The sequence below is a fragment of the Haemaphysalis longicornis genome, unplaced genomic scaffold (genome assembly GCF_048455015.1).
Source record: "Haemaphysalis longicornis isolate Haplotype H1 unplaced genomic scaffold, Haemaphysalis longicornis Haplotype H1 scaffold_14, whole genome shotgun sequence".
Taxonomy (NCBI): Eukaryota; Metazoa; Arthropoda; class Arachnida; order Ixodida; family Ixodidae; genus Haemaphysalis; species Haemaphysalis longicornis.
The window spans coordinates 49,149,357-49,170,032 of record NW_027526245.1 but is presented as its reverse complement, the minus strand read 5'-3'; positions in this window follow the sequence as shown (position 1 = coordinate 49,170,032).

Here is a 20,676-nt window from a genome sequence, read left to right as displayed (position 1 = left end):
AAAGCATACTAAAATGAAGAGATTGGTTTACTGACAGTTTTTCTTACAAAAGCGATACAACAATTCAGCAAGATGCGACAAATTTAAACAAAGAATCGACGTCAGGTTTTGTGGAATCATTTGGCCCGAAGAGGTGCCCGGGACCATTTGTTCTGAGGCCATAAGTTCTTGGACCATTTGTTACTACTTTGAAGTTCGGGCCATTTGTTCCGGGACCATAAGTTCCGGGGCCATTTGTTCCGGGATAATTTGTTCCTGCACCTCCACTGCCAGACGAGGCTGGGAAGTGTCCGTGCACCGGAGTGTCCGTGCATCGAAATGTCCGCACCGAACCGTGCGGCACCAAAATGTCCTACACCGAAATGTCCGGATTCCTGTGTTGGTCATTTCAGTGCAGGACATCTCGGTGCACACACATATGGGTGTACGGACATATCGGTCCACGAACATACCGGTTCATGGACATTTCACTGCACGGACATTTCGGTGTGCAAAGTTTTCGGCGACCGAATTATCGAGTGCTTGTTAGTTTGAAAAAGCCGTTTTTTTATTTCCGTATAACGGGAGTTATGAACAGCAATCTAGTTAAGTGATTGCGGTTTTCTGTTTATGCCATGTTTGATTTTTGCCACGTATTTATAGAAGTCGAGCATTTGTATATTTTTGTTTACAATTCGTTCAAGGAACGAATGCAGACAACTGATCGAATTCTTTTGTACGAGTTTTTTTTTTATTTAGAAGAAGTCGTTAATTTATATTCGCTCTTATTTACGGCAAGCAAATCAGCTAAGGCATTTGGGCGGTGTTCACTGAGGTATAACGCATTCCTAATGATATTTGCTGAAAATAAAGGGCACTCTCCCTTTACAAAGAAAGCACCTTTACAAACATTCAGTTGCCCCAAAAATACAGAAAATCTTATGTCAGCCGACGTAGAACGGAAAGGACTTTGTGAAAGCACGTGCACGCATTGTGCGTCCTCGCGCGCGCCCTGGAATACCCCCTTGTTGCTGTTGTGTCGGGGGGAGGGGCATTGTATAGTCCCGGGCAGAGATGGTACTGCCCCTTTGTTCCTCTTGGGTGCAACAAAAGCCGACTCCCCACTCGTTTTCACTGTGGAGGGGGCGCAGTCGAGGTTACACGGACGGGGGCAAATGGTGACGTGTGCATTTGAGAGGAGGGATTGTGAACACAAGTGCACATAACGCGGTTGTTTTGAGACGGGGATTCTTAGACTGGCAAAGAGCGTTCGGGTTGTTTCGTGGTCCACCCGCCGCAATGTCGGTGCACCGACATGTCCTACACCGAAATGTCCGGATACTAGCGGGGAGGCCCCCTTCTTGCTTGTTTTTCCAGTCATTTTCATCACTTTCATTAGCGGGCACGACATACCCATGTTCGCCAGCTCAAGCAGCGGCTGTGTTGATTTACTCGCGTCACATCATTCACGTTCTTTTTTTTTTGTGCGGATTCCTTGACCCCCGAGGGGGACTTTGGGACTCGTTGCGGCTGCACCGACGACGCAGACGAGATTGAACTCTCCGGCTCATTATATCATGATTGCTTGTGCCATTACTCGTTTATTACAAGTTTGCGTATATTGCAAGGCGATGACTACTTTCTGGCAACCCGCCAGCTATCGGCTACAGCTGGCAGGCCTCTCTGTTCAACGTCCTCTTCAACACTCCCATTTTCCAACCGCATCAGGATTTTCCCCTCCAAAAGATGACGACCCACGCCAATGCAATGACGACCGTCACTGGCCCGCGGGGCGCCCGGTACACTTTCCTTGGAATTTGGGTTCGTCGACCTTCCCCCTGCGAACCGAGGCACGCACGTGAAGTTGGCGAGTCTAAAGTGTCCTGTACAATAGCGTCTCAATTATTTCCCTGGGGCTCTTCAGCCGCCCCCTACACTCCCTTCCCCCCTCTCATCTGCGGCATTCCTGACAGAAAAGACCCAGGGAGACTTTCGCAGGTACTACGAAACCATACACGCAGACTAAGGCAAAACAAGCAGACACATTTCATCTTTATAACAGTGTGACTGGAGGCAGTTGGTCCAATGAAGTTTTGAACTCACAAGAATAGAAAGAAAAACTAACAAAAATTACTTAACCAAATAAAAAGTGTGCATCTTATAGTTATTCTAAAATGAACAGACTGAAATAGAAAATCCCGGAAAATAACACTGGAAACATGATTGAAATAGCGAAATTATAATGGCGCGTGTTTTTGAAACAATGTCTTCGGCTAATATTTATTGAGCATCGCTCGTCGATCCTTTTTCATTGGTTTACTTTCTTTTAAAGAAATTTTCAAAACGCACTCACTTCAACTACGCAGGACGTGGTGGTATATTACTCAGCTGTTCGCAGGTTGCTCAAAGCTTTGCTCAAAAAAAAATACGGCAATAGGTCGTTACAAGAAACCAGTAAAAAAACACACGATGATACTGTCAATGATTCGTTCTATAAATTAGGTCCCTAGAAAAAAAATAAAGAACAAAATTTTCTGAAAGCTTCGCATATGTCGGCTCATATTCCACAAACAAATTTACATTTTTGGAAAGGCCGCATAACCATCCGCTGGCCTAAATTAACCTACAATTGCGAGCGAGAACAACTCTAAGAAAGAGTACAGAATGACGTGCTTTCAACATCGAATTATACTCCAAGCCGCTCTAACATCTGAATAAATCGAATTCAAAAAACGAATCGCAAGCGCCCACTTTCTTTATTTAAACCAGAGAAAGCTTGGGGTTTCAGCCGTCTTCCTCATTAAATGACTTTGAATATTTTTTGTGTCCTGGAGCCGTCTTTGCATATAGCATTGGAAAGGGAGCTACTGAAACAAGGCATACATTTTTGCCATGTTAAGAAAAATGCATGCAACTATACCGCGGAAGCCCAAAGAGCTAAGCCCTCCATAGGATAAATTTGGTTTGAAAGAAATAAATGAGCGGCATGCATACGTACAGTGTACAACAAAATAAGAACACAATATTGCTGTCGAAATACCAACTTTAAATGCAGTAAGCGTGTATATATTACAACATCGCTTATCTTTTGTCCATCCGCGCAAAAGACGCTTCTCTAGATGTGTACAATTTAATTCAATGAAACGTCTTGACAGAATCCTCCTTCTACGAAACGCCGTTCGCAAAGAAAGGCATTATGCGGTGCGGTTTATTTAAGCGCGCTAACTGATTGTAGGCTTACTTGTAGCCAACGCTTTGGTTTTATGCACGCGCTGTGCCTTGAATATCAGCTGTGCAAGAATAATTTGCGTTGAATTGAATAACTACATTGCTTCCCGCAGTGTCAGCGTATATAGTGTTTATTTTGCAACCTGCTACACTGAATGTCATTTATGTTAGGTTGGAGCCAATGATCTGATTCTGTTTTATTCGGAATCGCTGGCCTGTATGTTACGGGATGGTACGGGATTTTTTCTTCTTTCGCAAACACAGTTCGCAATTATGTTCAAACTTTGTGTGTTGGTTGCTATAACTTCTTATCCTCGCATCTAGCGAATTTGAATCTTACAAATTTTTACAAAGTACGCATTCGAGGGAACATCGTATTGTTTATATCGTAAATATTTGGACACTGTAGGTTTATGCAGTGTAAGCCACGCCATGTATTGAATCATTGATCCAAGTCAAGCTACGTTTAAAGCTTTTTCGCCTAGGAACCCGTCTGGGTCTTTTAGAAAATAGGTAGGTAGCTGGGTTAACTGGTTTATTCAGATGAAGGGTTGGAAGCCAGTAAACTCCGGCTACTACATTTAGCTGAACGAAAGGCCATAGACACAATTAAAGAAATCACAAGTACACGACAACGTCCACAAGGTTCCCGAGGTTTAGTTGGTCCGTCTGGGTTCGTGTTCAGGAATTCGCGGCGAAAGGCTTAAACTATCCGTTATTAGTTTGAAGGGATACCTGTTGAGTTAAAGAATGCAGTTAAAGTACGGACAACCTTATTTTGACATCCAGCGCCAGGCCATATGCGTTATATTTTCTGGATCCACCATAATATGGTTAGCTACTGCTATTGTTTGTGGTACAGTTCACGTTTTAGCCAGGAGTATATTGGGAAGTCTAAAATAACACGCTAGAAACATCTTGTTTGTGCTCTTCGCATGCTCGGGATGGTGAATTTTCACAGTCATTTTAACTGCAGAACTGTTGAGGCCGAGCTTTGTCCGTCAGTCTCACCAAAAAACATCGAATCCTGAGAAAGTACTCTGGTCTGGGAGGGCATGAAACCAGAAACCAGAAACGCCATGAAACCGGAAACCTGACACTGTGCCACCCCAAAGGCCCGAAGGTTGCACGGTTGTACCGGTGGCAGTGACCAACACAATACCAATAATTGTAAAGAAGAAATCCTGGGCCATCTCCACTAACGTGAAACCTCAGGTGGGGCGATGCATGCAGTGTATAAGTGTATTCTTGGCACCTTGGCGTTTTTGCCAACGGAGATGAAACACCTCGTGGTAGAGGTATACAACTTTGCTGTAAAAGTCTATTTTCTTTGAAGCACGAAGCTCTCTTGCGTGAGGCGTAAACGAGCGTCCTGGTGTTTTTTTACTAATAGTTACGAGCGCTTCAGCGCGAGGGGTAAACGAGTGTCCCGGTTTTTTATTACGCGTTACGTTCTAGCGCGAGGCGTAAACGACTATTCCTGTGTTTTAGCACCATGACTACGTGAGACGACAATTACGACGACCATTACGACGACGAAGACGACGACAGGAGTCGCCAACATCCTCAGCTCCTAAGGAACCCCTGCCCGCGGTCGGTATCGAACTTGGGATCCTCTAGTTATGGATACTGATTGAGCATCGCATTCCGGGCGCACCGCATTTCCTTTGGGTTCGTGGCGCGGGCGTTGACTTTAGACTCGGTCGTCATTTCTAGCACCGGCGGCCCACTTTGGGAAAGATGTGGAAGCCTGCGGCCGAAACGATCCGGCCTGCCAGTCTTGGAGACCTTTTAGCAGCAAGTTTGGAAATAAATGTGAGATGCAATAGCCTGGTCTCCGACGAAGGGAGCGGACCGCCAGCTCTGCTTTTTCCGTTGCAGTGCAAGCTTCGCCATTTTTTAAACAAAAATATGTGTACGTAACACCGAGTCGCATAAGGTGGAAGAGAGCTTCCACATATTGTGGCGCCTCTATATTCAATCGGAACTGCAAGGCTGGAAAATATTTGAACAAAAATTGAAAGAATTGTGACACGCAGAGACTTCCAAAAAGTTATGTAAAGGTGTCTCAAGGAAATAGCTTGTTATTATTATTTTTATTATTACTATACTCTGGTATTACTCCCCAAAAATTTAAGGGCTACTACAAAAATGATTAGTGCAAGGGATCGTTTCTATAAACCTTGATGGTGGAAAGGAAACAAAAGCCATTTTGAGTTTAACATATCCCAACCTTTTTTGTTTTCTTTTTTAATTTTTTGTTCTATAGAAGTTCTTTTTCTCTCGGGGTCGGAAATGTTTTACCAAATGACTGCCTTGGCTTCTGCCGCTTTGATTTCAACCATCCAACATAGTGTAAAAACGTAAAGCCGGAACATGTTTTTCGAGAAAGAGTAGCGGAACGTGAAGAGAAAGTCCTACTCGTCATCTTGTGCCCTCTATAATGTTTCTATACGCTTTAAAATCTAAACAATTGCCCAGTTAGGCATTCCATGAAATCGTGCCCTTCTGACGCTGTGCTGTTTTGACGCTGTGCTGTTTTGGCGATGTGCTCTTCCGTCGCGTGCGCTTTTGACGCCGTACTGTTTTGTCGCGTGCAGTTTTGTCACGTGCCTTTTTGACGCCGTGCTGTTATGTCGGTGCTCTTCTGTCGCGTGCCCTTTCTTCGTGTGCTGTTTTGACGGCGCCCCATTACTTGCACCTGGTAGCGTTCCTAGGAGCCAACAATTACATTTCAGCCTAATTAGGAAATGCGGGATGACCTTGCAAATACTCTCCCGCGGTAATATTCTTGCTACTCGCCTCGTTGACGGTAAGTATAGAAGCGGTTTTGGTGCTGCATACGCTAACAGTGTGTTGCGAATGCTGTACAATGGCTTTTTAATCATTTGGCCTTTATTCCTTTCGACTAAAGCAGGTGCTATTCCAAACGCTCTCAAAACACTGCCAGGCCAGCAACTATTGTTTTAAATATATTTCATTGTATTTATTTTCGGTGGAACATTTGCAAAAAAATATAATGCGCCCAATTTTAAATGTCTTCAACGCAGCATTCTGGGCTCACTATTAAAAACAGTTTTGCTGAGACACACTTTTTGGGGTCCACTGCCATCATGTCGGCAAGGGCAATCTGGAGGGCATGGGTCGTCTCCATTCTTTTCGGAAGACTCACACTGGAAAAGAATTGTATGCACAAAAAAGAGCATTTGTAATCGCTAGACCAACCTAATAAATCACCTGCAGATGGTACAAAAAGCTTAACCCTACGATTTCCACTGATTTACCAAGACAAGGCTGGACTTTCTATAGAGAATACACTAAGCGGTGAAAGAATATGACGCTGTAAGTCACAATGGAACCTCAGTGGCGCAAAATACCGGTTTTGAAAAGATAAAAATATGGGAGGTTCACTTTCCTTCAACATGCCAATAGTGGGGTATCTTCAGAAAAAAGGGTCAGGAATATTGATATCACCACTCATTATGACGCTGCTTGAAATTTCTGTAGCTGCTGCTACCAGAGAAGATTTGTAAAGGACACATGGTTTGTTTTCTAAATGTCATGCTTCAGTTTGGTTGGTGACCCAAAGCTTCGAATGATGTAACATATCTGGAGAGTGCGAGACTTCGCAAGGTGAAGAAAGGGAAGCATGTTTCAAGTAGCAAGGACACCTTCATTAGCGCAGAATGAAAATCAAGCAAAACGATGTACACAATACGAAGTTTTATAGCATGCTAATAAGCATATAGAAGGCAAGTAAAATTGTCCACATTTACTCTTTGGGGACTAGTATAAAAGCTTCAAATGTTGCTTCAAGTCATGAATGTCGCTAGCGGGCATTCGTATGGAGGGTACCCTAGGTGACTCCATTAGCGGACGCCATGAACCGGCTTTGTATGGGGGAGCGGCGACACTCTTTTATTTTCCAGTGGACGTAGAAAGCATGTTTCAGCTTGTGCAGCCATTCAGTGTGCAGCGTGGCCCTACGCGTGGATGGCCGCTTTAAATTCTTTAAAAAAAGAGCGTAAAGACGCTTGATTGGCCAAGGCGGAGTGTGCACTATTGCTGTAGCGACAACCACTTTTTGAGGGGAAGAACGAATGCCTATTGCAACCGCTCATCCGTGGTGTGGTGCGAGGAAGCGGGTTCCCACCTTTCTCGAAAGCTCCTTTTGAGTGCCGTGTCATACGGTCCCAGATGGCCAACACCAATCCTACAACCATATTAGTGACATGGGAGGCAGTTCTGGCAAGGTCAACCTTAAGGACAACTTAAACATGGTCGAAAGATCAAGGCGCGATGGTGCTGAATCTAGAGCTGACATGGGGCCCCACCCACAAGCTTCCGTCTATTTAATTTACCCTCTCCCCCGCTGTTACATTTTCTAAAATAAAATTATTGGACTAATATTATTCACTGCGGTAGCAGACGAAAATTCTTTGGTGTGGGAAACAGCACGAGATGGCAACAGCAAAGTAAATATTTCTACATTTTCTGATGATACAAATGGCAACTTCATATAGAAGATGTTTACTTGTCAACAGCCTCTTTGAACCAAGAAAACCTATTGTAAGTGAGATATTGTGTAAGAAAATATAGGATTGCAGCGAGTGAAGTCCAGGGTTTTCTGAGAGTTCAAGTGAGCACCGTCCTAACTACAGCAAATGAAGGCCGTTGCAATATTTTGCCGTTTTTCTCTTGCTTGCTCTCGGCAATAAAACACTTACGAAATGTGTAAAATTTGGCACAGCTCGTCGTTGTATTGCCTAATCTGGCAGTATTCCGACACAAGGAAAGAACAAAATGTGGCCAATCTTCGAACTCGCGTTTATGTACAGCTACCGAGGGTGCTGTTTAGTTTTTACAAACCAGAGATTTTGGTCTCTCTGTCTAAATGTCTGCTTATCTGTCTGTGTCGTTCATTCAGCCGCTCAGCCGAAGTTAAGGTAAATGTGCAGTAAAATGTTTATATGGGAAGTGCCATTGTTCTACACCTCAATCTGTTGGCGATGTTCACAATTGTCATCATTGTTAAGGAAAAAACACTACGCTTATGTAACGCAAACAACCAATATGTAACCTATATTGGCGGTATTACTTTAAAAATACATGAATACTTGATGAAACATGGCTGCTTGAATAAATACGCCCCAGCAGTGGTGATAATGACCGTGATGGTGATGATTATGATGCTTAGCGGCTTCTTCTTTGTAGTGCGTTAGCTTTCAAAAGCGACCTCAGTCGTAAATCCACTGTTCAATTACCCCCCTTACTCAAAAAAACTAAAACCCTTAAAATAAATTTGTGTGCTAGTCTGAGTTCTTTGTACGTATGTCTTCCCAGATCATTCTCTGCTCTTCCCCCACTAACCATGCAACCTTACTTTACTAATCTCTACTGCTGCGAAATTTACTTTTCCTGTTACTTTATATTGAAGCGCCTCCGTAAGGTGGACGTGTCCCTCACCCAGGACTGCACGGATACCTTTGCACCCCGTTACAATGTGTCGCATGGTTTCTGGCTCCCTGCCTGTCCCTGCGCCCAGTTCCTCCAGTGCCGGCTCGCGGATATGCGTCTTCGTCCACAGGCAACCCGCCGGTGCTTCAAAAAACAATGCACCGCCATTGCTATTATCAATACCCCATGCATCGTGATCCCCCGCTTCCTGATTCTGTAAATAGATTGTTTTAGCGGACCGTATTTTCCGTTGTTTACATTGGTACTGGGTTGACCGGGACCCGTCTGCGCCTGCGCGCGCGGAAGGGCGAGAAGGTGCGAACATGGCGAAGGCAGGTCCGCGGAACTAATCCCCTTACCACGACGAATGCCCAAGTGTCCAGACGAGTCCCCGTTAACACGGTAACAACGTATATGATAGAACAGACGGAGTGCTAAAATTTTCTTATTTATAAAGACGGCTTTGCGTCCACCCTCTGCTTCCCGGTCGTGTTCTCTGATTTTTTCGGTTCATTTTTATTGTCTTGGTGCATTAGCCTGCGCTTCCAGGTTTCATAGTGTAGCTGTCACCGGCTACACCAGTCCCTCCTGGCAGTATTGCAAGAGTTCAAACAGCAACACTAATGACAGCTTCCAGTAGGTAGAGAGTGGGAAGCACGTGGGGCATTGGAATGCGGTAAAAATGAATCCACCTAACAAAACATCTAGCCTGTTTATTGTGGGTGGAGCAATACCGTAGAGGTGAGCGGGAAAGAGAATCGAGGCATTCGTGACTGGGGCGGCAGAAGATTATCGTCGTCCGATGATACTTGCAACAAAGTTAGCAGATAAGCCAGTAAGTTTTAAACATATCCCTCTCGAAGGAGACCGTTAACCATTACAGCATGTCAGTCCAAAATGCTCCAAAACAACACCAGAGACAAGCCCGTTCTCATATCAATGGCTATAACTACTGAAATACCCCATTCTCGCCTCATCCCTGCAAGGTTGTATGTGTGCTTTGGGTTTAAATAATTGATTGTGAAGTTTAATGCGCCGACGCTACATAGGCCACGAGGCGCACTGTAGTGGAGGTTAAGTATATTTAACATGCGCCGAGTTTCGGAGCACATGGTTGTTTTCAATTTCCCCCTTTAGGAAACCTTCCGCCGTGGGTGGCAGTCGAACCCGATTCAATTGCATGTGGAACAACGTCTTAGCTATGCTTTATCTTTACTGCTAAGTTGGAAGAAAAACCTGCGCTGATTGCGGTGAGCTGACGGATACTGGCCTGGTAATCGGATGTAGAAATTGGGAAGCCGGAAGCCTAGACACGGGGAACTAAAAAAATAGTTCAAATACACGCTCTGAAGGTGGTTGAAAAGAAAGCTTGAAACGACGCCTACAACAATTGCCCATGCTACGTCACTTCAATTCATACTCGTGGTTCTACAAAGACTGAAACCAGAGATTTTGCTAGCTGCTATCTGGTATTGGTGGTTGGGGGGGGATGAGACGGCGTACAGAACGCAGCGGCAGCATAGCATCGGCCACTGCCGGGATAGAGCAGCGGACGCTACCGCTGTAGCCCAACCGTGAGTCGGGAGAAAGAAAATGGAGAGGAGCGTCTTCGTTCTAGCATCCTGGGGCTAAACCACCACCTGACACAAGCGAAAACACTTCAACGGTTCGGCATGCGAGCTTTGTGATTCCCATTTATACCGATTTAAACTAATTACATTACTAAATCATAGAATTTCGAGAAGGCTGAGAGAACTTTTAAAACTGCTGTTTCTCAGAATCAGTTGCTTCTTTCGCGTTTTGTAATACCTTTTAAAGCACAACCGAATTGGTAATCACCAATTTCAAAAACGGAGTCTGATTCGTAGCACGCACTTCACAAATGGTAGCGTTTGTCTAGGGGCCAGATGTCTGTATGTGGCCTCTACATTTTCTTTTCCAGCCCTGTAAACCAATCCTTCAACTATGTTTGTCGTACGACCACTTAATTCCGTCGGGTGAGGCTTAGCCCCTAGGTGCTGTCATACAAGTTAATCGAGCCATGCGAAGGTACCGCGCAATGGAGGCGATGCTGCACCAAAGCACGCCTAAAACAGCCGCAGCTAAAGCAGACGACAAACCCGCACCAGCGGCGCCGACGCCGGTGACCGGGCACTTCCGCGCAGCGCCATCTCTTGTGTGGTCCGTGAGTGAAACCTTTCACCCCCTTTCTCCGCCCGCCACCGCCTTTGACGAGGTGCGGGTCCAACACGCCACGAAACAACCGTTTGCTGGTATAGCTAGGAAGCTTTGTTTTGAAACAAAGGCACTGTAAGACACAACGCCAAACGGGTCGGTTCTGCATTTTTCGGCCCTCGCCAACACGACATCGCGGCAGACTACGTTTAAACCCTTTACGAAGAGACCTATGCAGGGGTCGCAAGCGAAGCAAGGAAAAATTGCGGACTTGCAATTCAATTCTCCAGAAAAAGTTATTCCTAAATTCTTGACGGTGTCCGCTATAGAAGCGGCGTTTTGAAAGCTTTCGCATCGTGAGTTGCATCTCCTCAAAATGTTCGGTTGAACAAGTACACGTACACTTTAGAAGCTACGATGCAGAATATATTCTTGCTTATTCCAGTTGACAGAGGAAGAGATGAACATCTACAACTGTGTTTTGCAAGGGTTCGAGAAGCAATGCGTAGTTCGAGGAAATGTAAACAAAAGAGTGGTATTCTTTACTAAACAACATAAAGAAGAAGATTTTAACAGTTCGTCACAGACCGGCACAGAGTGGCCAAGTTGTGCAGCTTTGGAAAAAGAATAAAAAGATGATCCGGGACGGGATAGCATTGACCATTAGGGACCGCAAGCTGTCCGATAGAATGCATCTTGACGCGGGGCTGACCCCTCAAAAAGCCCACACCCATAAACGCCAGTCTACAGTAGTAAAAGTAGAAATTATTACGCTACACTTTCACAAGGAATGTATTGTGGATAGAGTCGGGCAGGCTCTTAAAGCAGCTGCACCTCCAGAAAAGCGAAAATGATCTGCAACGCAAGATAAGAAGTGGCTAAGATGCGAAGCAAAGGAGTTTACCTTCTGTGTGTACTCGGAGCACGATAGAGCGAAGTTCCGCGCAGAAAAAGCGACGTGCCACAAGCGTCACCAAAAGGGACATTTTGCCCGTCTCCGCAGAAGCAGGGTACAATGAAGGAAGATTGTCGGTAGCAACGACAATTTTCTCGGAGCTTTCGCATCCAGCTGCGATGACACGTGGGTGGTAATATGGACATCAATTGGTCGCCCGTCACCTTCAAAGGGGACCTGTTCCTGGCGCTGAAGCATTACGTGTTCCTAGGGCAACCAAAAGCTCTGTTAGAGAAAATTCAGAGTTTTATGGTTCGTCAGATGTTTTGTTATACCTAATAGGTTTTTTCCCCATAGATGATTTATACCGCAAGAAAGTATTACTGTAGTGAGTAGTCCTTCAAACATATTGAAAGTGTTTTGGAAGTGTGTTTGCCTGGTTCTCTAGGGTGCCACCCGCACAGCTAACCAAGGGTAGGCTTTGTGTTTTCCATTCATCAGGCGTTTTAATTCTATTCGATACTTTGTCTGCATCTGTGTACAAATTTATAGAAGTAACAAAAGATCGCCAGCTCTTCTTTTTGGCTTGCTGGCGAATGCGCCTTCCTTGTTCCTTTGCACGTTTGAAGAAAATGAGGTTTTGGGAAGTGGATACCTGCGAAGGACGCCCCATGCCTTATTTTGAGCCGGCCGTGCACGCCCACACTCCTCATTCCACCACACCCTCCTAGTTTTAGGTGTAGCACCAGATGTTTCCGGAATAGAGCACTCGGCAGCGTGAAGAATATGGGCCGCAATCAGTTCACAGGCTTCATCAATGCCCAAATGCCTTAAAGATGTGTATGAAAGCTGATATAACTGTTTATATTTCAGCCAGTCTGCACCATATTTCTTAAACCTTTTATGACAGATGGAACTGTTAGGGCTTTTGTCTATGCCTTTCAGGATGACTGGGAAGTGGTCGCCCCCATAACGATTATCGTCCATTCCCCATTTAACAGACGGAAACACGACAGAAGAGCCGATTACCAAGTCTATGTGTGAGTATTGTGAGTATGTGATGTGGGTAGTGTTGTAGTATGTCGGCTGTTTTTTATAGAGAAGACAAGCCCCGGAAAATATAGTCACTTTTTAGCAAGAAGCCTCGGGCATCTGCCCGTTGAGACCCCCAGAGTTCACTGCGAGCATTAGGGTCGCCCAGTAATAAGAAGGGTTCCGGGAGCTAACCTATCAGGGACTCGAATTCTGAGCTCGATAGACGGTAGTCCGTGGGAATGTATAGAGAGCAAACTGTTATTAACCTATTAAAAAGGATTGCTCGGACTGTCACAGATTCGAGGGCCGTGAGCAACCGAAGAGGTTGACACGGTACAGACTTTTGCAAGACAATCACTACAACACCAGAGGATTGAGTGCAGCTGTCCCTGTCTCTCCTGAATACCGAGTATCGTTTGAGAAAGTTAGTTTGTGTAGATTTTAAGTGTGTTTCTTGTAGGCATAGAATATTTGGTTGGTACTTATGAAGGATTTTGTAGATGTCATCGAGGTTTTAATTAGTTCCCTACAGTTCTATTGGATTATACTTTGAACTGCCATAAAAGAATAGAACAAAGATGTTGAGCAAAGGTTTTGCTCGGACGGAGATTCCTATGTCACTGAGCGTGCGGTTTTTTCCTGCGGCCAAGGCTGCCGCGCTGTTCTTTGACGACTGTGCTGCAGGCCGAGATGGCACGACATCCATGTCCTCATCTGAGTTTCGGGTCGTTGACGGAATGGAGGATTTATAGCGCCCGCCCCGCAACGCGTTTGAAGGAATGGCCGAAGATTCAGCCGCTACCTTTGTCGCTGTGCTGGAGATGGCTGCAGAAGAGAGCCTCCTGTACCCACATCCATCGCCACCGGAGTTTGGGCGCCGGATTCTGTGGAGTAGCGACAGCAATGCCACTCCCAGTGCAATTCTGGTCCGGTCCAAGGCTTGCGAGCATCGCTGGCGATGCCTAAGTTGTTTGGCCTGCCAAGGGCAGCACCTCGGGGGGTAGGTGCGCCATCAAGTCAGTTTCGCTGACCTGAGCGGCCGCAGTAACCAGAGCCGCCCCACCCCCGGCTGGCGCGCTGGCATAGCTCCCTGAAGAAAGCAGAGCGTGCCATTTACGGGCTTCTGGAGATGAGAAATGTTGCGTCACTTTTAGGTTGATGATTTCTTTTTCTTTCTTAAACACCTGGCAAGAGCATGAGTATGCCACGTTGGGTCCTTTACAGTGTCTTCACTTGAGTTGTGTGCTTTTGCAATCGTCAGTAGAATGGCAATGCTCAGAGCACTTCGCACACGCTTGTTTTCATCGGCACGAATTGCTGCCGTGCCCATACCTCTGGCAGATAAAACAAGGTCGCGGTTTTGGTATGTATACTCTGGTCTTACAGTATAGAAACCCTGCTTTTACATACTCTGGGAAAATGCAGCGATCAAAGGTCAATATTATGTGCTTCGTCTTAATTTTGTTTCCGTCCCTTCTAATGGTGATGTGTCGCACAGCGATTACCCCCTGCTCCCGCAAACCTTCAAGCAGGTCAGAGTCTCTTTCGTTGATCAGTTCTGATTCGGAGATCACACCCTAGCAGCTGTTAAGGGTACGGTTGGGAGTTACTGTGATCGCAGGGTCGGCCAGCATAGTTTGCTTCAAAAGAGTGGTGGACTCCTGTGTTCTCTTGACATCGATAAGCAGGTCTTCAGAAGTGAGCTTTTATCTTAATAGTTTTCTTCTATCAAACCTTCAATGAACTTTGCAACAAAAACACATATTTGATGGTAACGGGGGTTGCTTTATCAGTTGACTGCATCATTAGGAAGTGTGGGAAGTTGTCAGGGTTGTTACGACGAGGTTACAAATTGGTTGGAAAAGTTCTTGGGTGCGGCCTCGTTTCGGAGGCCGATCAGTTCGTTTGGGTGTTATGGAGAATGAAGCCATCAAATATGGAATGAATTCGGTGGCAAGGCCATTTCACCCACCACGGAGCCCAACAAGAAAACGTGGCTTTGCAGCCCACGCTAACTGTGCGTTGCCACTATAACCCTATGCTCGGGATCTAGGTTGAAGCCTTTGAACAGGGTTAACCCTCGCCGCCTGGAGAAAAACTGAGAAATAAAGAAAAAAGAAGGTGACATGACAGGGTTAGGAAAGACAATAGGAAAGCAAAAGAATGGAGAGGAGGACAGGAAAAGGCGACTGGCTGATTTCCCCCAGGTCAGGTCAGACTGGGGGCAGCACCGTCTACGGGAAGCGGGGCAGAAGTGGTGTGTTGCCTCTGCCAGGGGGCCATAAATATTCAAAACATCCCTGGCTTTGGCGCAACCACCAGGATTACCTTTTCCCCGGACACGGCAAAGCCGCGCACTGCCAAGGGCGAGGGTGGGTACAACCAACATGGGCTCGGGGTCCACAGTGTCACCACTAACGTCACCTTGAATAGCGAAGGCGCCACTGCGGGGTGGTCGTAATTTTATCTTGTCGATTGAAAACACTGTGTCCAACCAAACACAATCTGTCTCTGCTAACAATTTTGATTCTGCGCTTCGTCCTGTCATCTCCGGGGTTCCTCAAGGCTCTGTTCTCGGACCTTTGCTTTTTCTGATCTAAATTATTCATTTGCCAAACTCCGTAACACCCTCAATGAGGTTATTCGCCGATGATTGCGTCATTTACAGTGTAATATCATCAAATTCTGACGCTCTAACATTACAGTCTGCCCTAGATAAGATTTCTACATAGTGTGATATTTGGAAGATGCGTCTTAGCAGCCAAAAGTGCAAACTAATGCGAATTTCCAGCAGTACTGCTCCGCCTAACTTACACAATTATTGCATTATGGATTCTCCACTCGAAGAGGTCACCTCTTATAAATAATTAGGCAGCTACATAAGATCTTACCTTTTGTGGCAAACTCACATAAATCATATCACTAACAATGCAAACCACATGCTTGATTACCTCCGACGTAATTTCTCAATGGCCCCAGTTAACGTAAAGGTACTTTTCTACAAAACACTAATACACCCTAAGCTTGAATATGCCTCCTCTCTCAAGGACCCTGGAGTGGAATATTTACCAAATGCAATAGAATCTGTTCAAAATCGTAGTGTACGTTTCGTTCTACGTAACTATTCTCGGACAGCAAGTGTAACATATACGAAGACTACCTTAAACCTTCCTCTCCTCTCACACCGTACGAAACTAGCACGAATACCACTACGGTACAAAATTTACTTTTACAATCCGGAATTAAGAAGTCAACTTTTCTCTGAACCTTCATATAGATCCCCTCGAACTGATCACCTCCATTAATTGTTCATTCTGCAGTGCGGCTTGAATCTATTCTGCTCATTAATTCCAAAAACCAGTACTGCTTGAAACCATCTCCGCGGCCAAATTGCTAGCAAACCAATGTCTGCATTTAAAATGCTATAGAAATACACTTTTGTTAATCCACGTTTTTGAACGAAAGAAAGAAAGAAACGAAGAAAGAAAGAAAGAAAGGACGAAAGGAAGAAACAAAGAAAAAAGAAAGAAAGAAAGAAAAAAAGAAAGAAAGAAAGAAAGAAAGAAAGAAAGAAAGAAAGAAAGAAAGAAAGAAAAACTTTATTTGTCTTGAGTCTTTACAGGGACGGGAGCACAGGCTATAGGCTTTGCAGCCTGTTGTGTTTGTTCTCAATTTTTCCTGTTTTTCAGATCCTTTCCTGTGTTTGCATTGTGTACTACCTCCACTCCCTTCTGTAGCGCCTTGAAATGAAATGAAACTAGAACCCTTTTCCTGAATTTTGCCGGACTTTTTTCTTCGCCGCAGCGTCTTTTTTGTAGCGTACATCTCCGCTAAAACAAAACAACAATGATGTCAACCGCAACGTGCAGCATTGCAGAAAAATTCCTTAGAAAACTTGCAGATTGTGTTTTGTTGTTTACCTACTAGAGGAGCTTTCACGTGATGACGTCAATTGACACCGTCAGGGCCGAAATTGTTGAATCAATGTAAACATTTGCTAGCTATAAAAGAAATGATTGCTTTTTTCAATCACTTACTGGATCTCCGCAATTAAGAGGAGGAGGTAGGGCGGGATCTAGCCAGACTACTGACCTGTAGAAGAAAATTTAAAAATTCAAAGTACACATCAATTTCATAAAATTCTGTAGGTGATCGGAGCACATTATAAAATTTGCATTCAAGGAAATAATAGTTTGAAAAAGTGAGCACAAGCATTGTCTCTGAGAGCCGCGACTACGAAAACTGTTGAATATGCACTTAAGCAATACCAAATTGCTTTTTTTTGCATGAGAAAGTTTTGATAAAATGCTTTGCGCGTTGTGCTTGTGCTTCTTGCTCCCTGGACTCATTCAGAATCACTCAGTGAAGTTTCGGTAAGGTCTCAGGTTCTCAACTGGTTAAAATGTCCTCTCGTTCACGGTGACAGAAAAGTGCATGACGCATCGCTCGTTTTTAAATAGTTTGACACAGACAGCGGCGTTGCCAAGTTTAAAACTTGTACCGTAAGCTGTGTTCTAAATGTGTCCGCAGGCAAGTAATGCGGAATCACTTTTGCGATCCTCAAGGTTGACTCGCGATTGTGGACATACTGCTGACTCGACTAAAGCACATTGAAGATCGTCCTGTGGTCACCGGGCCAACGACTGTTGAATGTGGTGGACTGCATGGGCGTCCCTGCACAAAACTTTGTGGGTCGGCAGCCCATGCTGCGGACATGGGCATATTTGGACTAGCGGTCGCTATACCTGCGTTGATGCGTCAAATCACTGTCAGCGGTGTAATTCCTGTCGCTGTGATCTCACAGCAGATGTTGCTGCCTCCTGTTTTTAAGCTGCGTCTAGACAGGTTCGCTCATCCTAGACGTTTATTTCGGGGCATTTAAGCGCGTTATTGATATAATTCACCCAGGAAAGGGGATGCGAACGGTAGAAGCCTGCACCCCCCCTAAACAAGTCACCATTGTGTGTCGTGCAGCAAAACGGACCCAGTATACATCAGACCTTGCCAGGGAGAGGAGTAAGCTCAGGTTCAAATCGGTCAACCCAATGTGGCTGTGATAGGGGAACACCTGCAGACACATATTAAAGGTAAATTACATCTCTCCAGGTACCAGCATGGCGCAATCCTTGTAGGGTCAAGAGCGGCAGTACAACTGTTAAATTTATTTTTTTCTTTCTCGCACAAGATGCATTTGTTCACCTGAGGTACCCTCGATGCATCATAATAGTGTATCACTACACGACAAGATTTAGCCTTAAAATATTGCAGCAGGAAAAAAAAGTTTCATATATAGTTTTAATATTAAGCATTGAAATGTACATCTGTCAATACTTATTTACGGTGCAAGAAACAAGTCTTGTTTTAGGGCGACACTCTAGGCAAAACAGTACACTATGATAAAATCAATAAACAACCACAGATGTAATTCAGACAATTTAAAACACCAAACAACAACCTATAAGCAAAACACTTAAATGATATTATTATAACCAAAACTTGGGTGCCCCCAAAAAGATCAATCATCAAGCATTGGCTCCCATTCAGGACAAAGTTGAAGGCATTAGGCTCACTGAAACACCAAATTCCTCCCCAAGACCAAAATAAAAAACTACAGAAAGTCTCTACTTTTGTCTGTTGTGCTGCCCTGGCCTGCATAGAAATGCCTGTAGCCCCACCCGGATATGCCCATAAAATAAAATTCGAGGTCTGTATTGTCAAACGAAGTGGCTCGGGAGGCGACAGGAATATACCGAATACTGATAAAGAGGTGGACGCCACGGAGTGAAGAAGCTACTGCATTTTAGGCAACTGTTGTAGGACCCGCACATTCCCGCGCAGTGGAAGCATGTAAATACAACCATCATTATTGCGCCAGGCAAATTCCTTAGCTCCGTCTCATCTTCTTCGCATCATTTAAGAGGGCATATTTCCAAAGAGATTATCCCCCAATGTTGAAACAAAAAAATCGCCTACCCACAGTTTGAACCGTTCTCGGGGTACATTTTTAGGCAGTAGCTTTATTGGGCTTGTTTGTAGATTCTACCATTGCCGCTATCTGTCTCTCATAATCCTTGCTAATAAAGCGCCTATGAGAATACGCCATCGCTGCCAAGCCAATCTGTGACTTAGGTAGGTGCATGCGACGGCTCGCCCGGTGTTAAAAAACAAGTTAAATATACAAGCTAGGAAAATATTCGCACCTTCGCTCCCGTATCAGAGATACGAGATTTCAGCATTCCCTAATCCTTCGAGGAGGAGGTACGTGTATACTCCGTCGGCGGTATAATTCTCGGCAGACAGTCGCAACCCTTTTCGAAATTGACGCCAATACACTAAATCGGCTCACCTACAGGAACTGTTGGCTGTATCAACATAGTTTGACCCCAAGAAAAAAGGAACCAAAATAATAGCGTGTGTCTGTACAAGCAAAATAGGAATGGAATGTTACCAGAAAAAAACTAAACAATTGTTTACGATGATTCAAAACCAGTATAAAGTGTTCTATTGAAGAATTTAAAAACTTTTCGGATTTTTTGAAGCTCTATTACCACTGTGGCGCCACGCGATTAAGTTAAAAACACGACAAAATAGGGGACGCTGCCATTTAACAGAATGCTTATGCAAGAACCCTTTTCATCACCCCACTGAAAAGCGGGAGATCCTTTCTCGCAATGGCCGAGTAGAGAGCATCTCCAACAAATTGGCGACATTACAAAATGCCTAAAGGGGAATATCACCAATGCGCAAAAGGAGCGTTGGACACAGCAGACACTAATTATAGGCCGGATATCGCTCACCTAGCCGTAACACTAACTTACCCACACCAAAAAAAACACCATAAACGCCATCAGAGGGACAATCACTTTCCGCAATCAATTTCCGCACTTAATCTGACTTGTTCTTTCTTCTTCGTTGTGCAATCCCTTATAGAACCAACACTATGTATCTAATTCGCGGCAATGCTTATCTTCAAACTTTCTTTGTATAGTAATTACCGCTTAACAAGTGAAAATAGGCCCCTTGTATGTTTGTGTGTCAATACCGCCTAAAATGTAAAAAATGTGCCTTTTGTGTTTCTGTGTGTCAATCATGTGTTTTATGTCCAATATCGCCTAAAATCTAAACAATGTGCCTTTTTTGCTTTGTGTGTCAATCGGTTGTTTTATAACCTTCTTTTGTGAACCTCCTTACTGCTCTTGCCCCCCCCCCACTTATGTAATACCCCGAAAGGGGCCTTTAAGTGAAAATAAATGGGGATGATGATGACATATAGACAAGCCCTCAGCTTCCACATTTTTATGGTCGGCCGAAATGTCCTCAAGACCGATAGCCCCTCTTCTAACGAAATGGAAGCGACCGAAAAAAACTTCCGAAAGGGTCATCGTATGCAAGATGAGCCACCCACTATAAATGAGATAGATGCCGGAATTGATTAATCTCCGAACTACCGAATACGCCGGACTTTTTTTGTCTAAATTATCACAAAAACACGCTACAACCCAAAAACTAATATCTCAGAGGAAAGCAGGAAGGCGATCCATACACTGACGCCGGGATATACGAAAACACCAAAGGAACACGTCGTGCAGTAGATTGTCCTGGCAACTCTTCTGGCTGCAAGACTTTCCTGAACACAGGATCGGAAGAGGCAGCAATTGGAGCCATCGTATTTGGAATGCAACTATAGAAACGTCTTAATAGAAGCACAAGCATCCCTTGAAATTTTCATTGAAGTGCTTGAAATATAACTGCACAGAAAATACCTTAATGGTTTGGGACGATTGCGCAATTCAAAATGAGGTCCAGTGTACACAAACAGCGGACGCCAGTTGCTAGTAGGGAGCGCAATAACCCACAAGAAGCAGGCGAACCACCATGCTGTGCTCCTTGCGACCGCGAATACCACA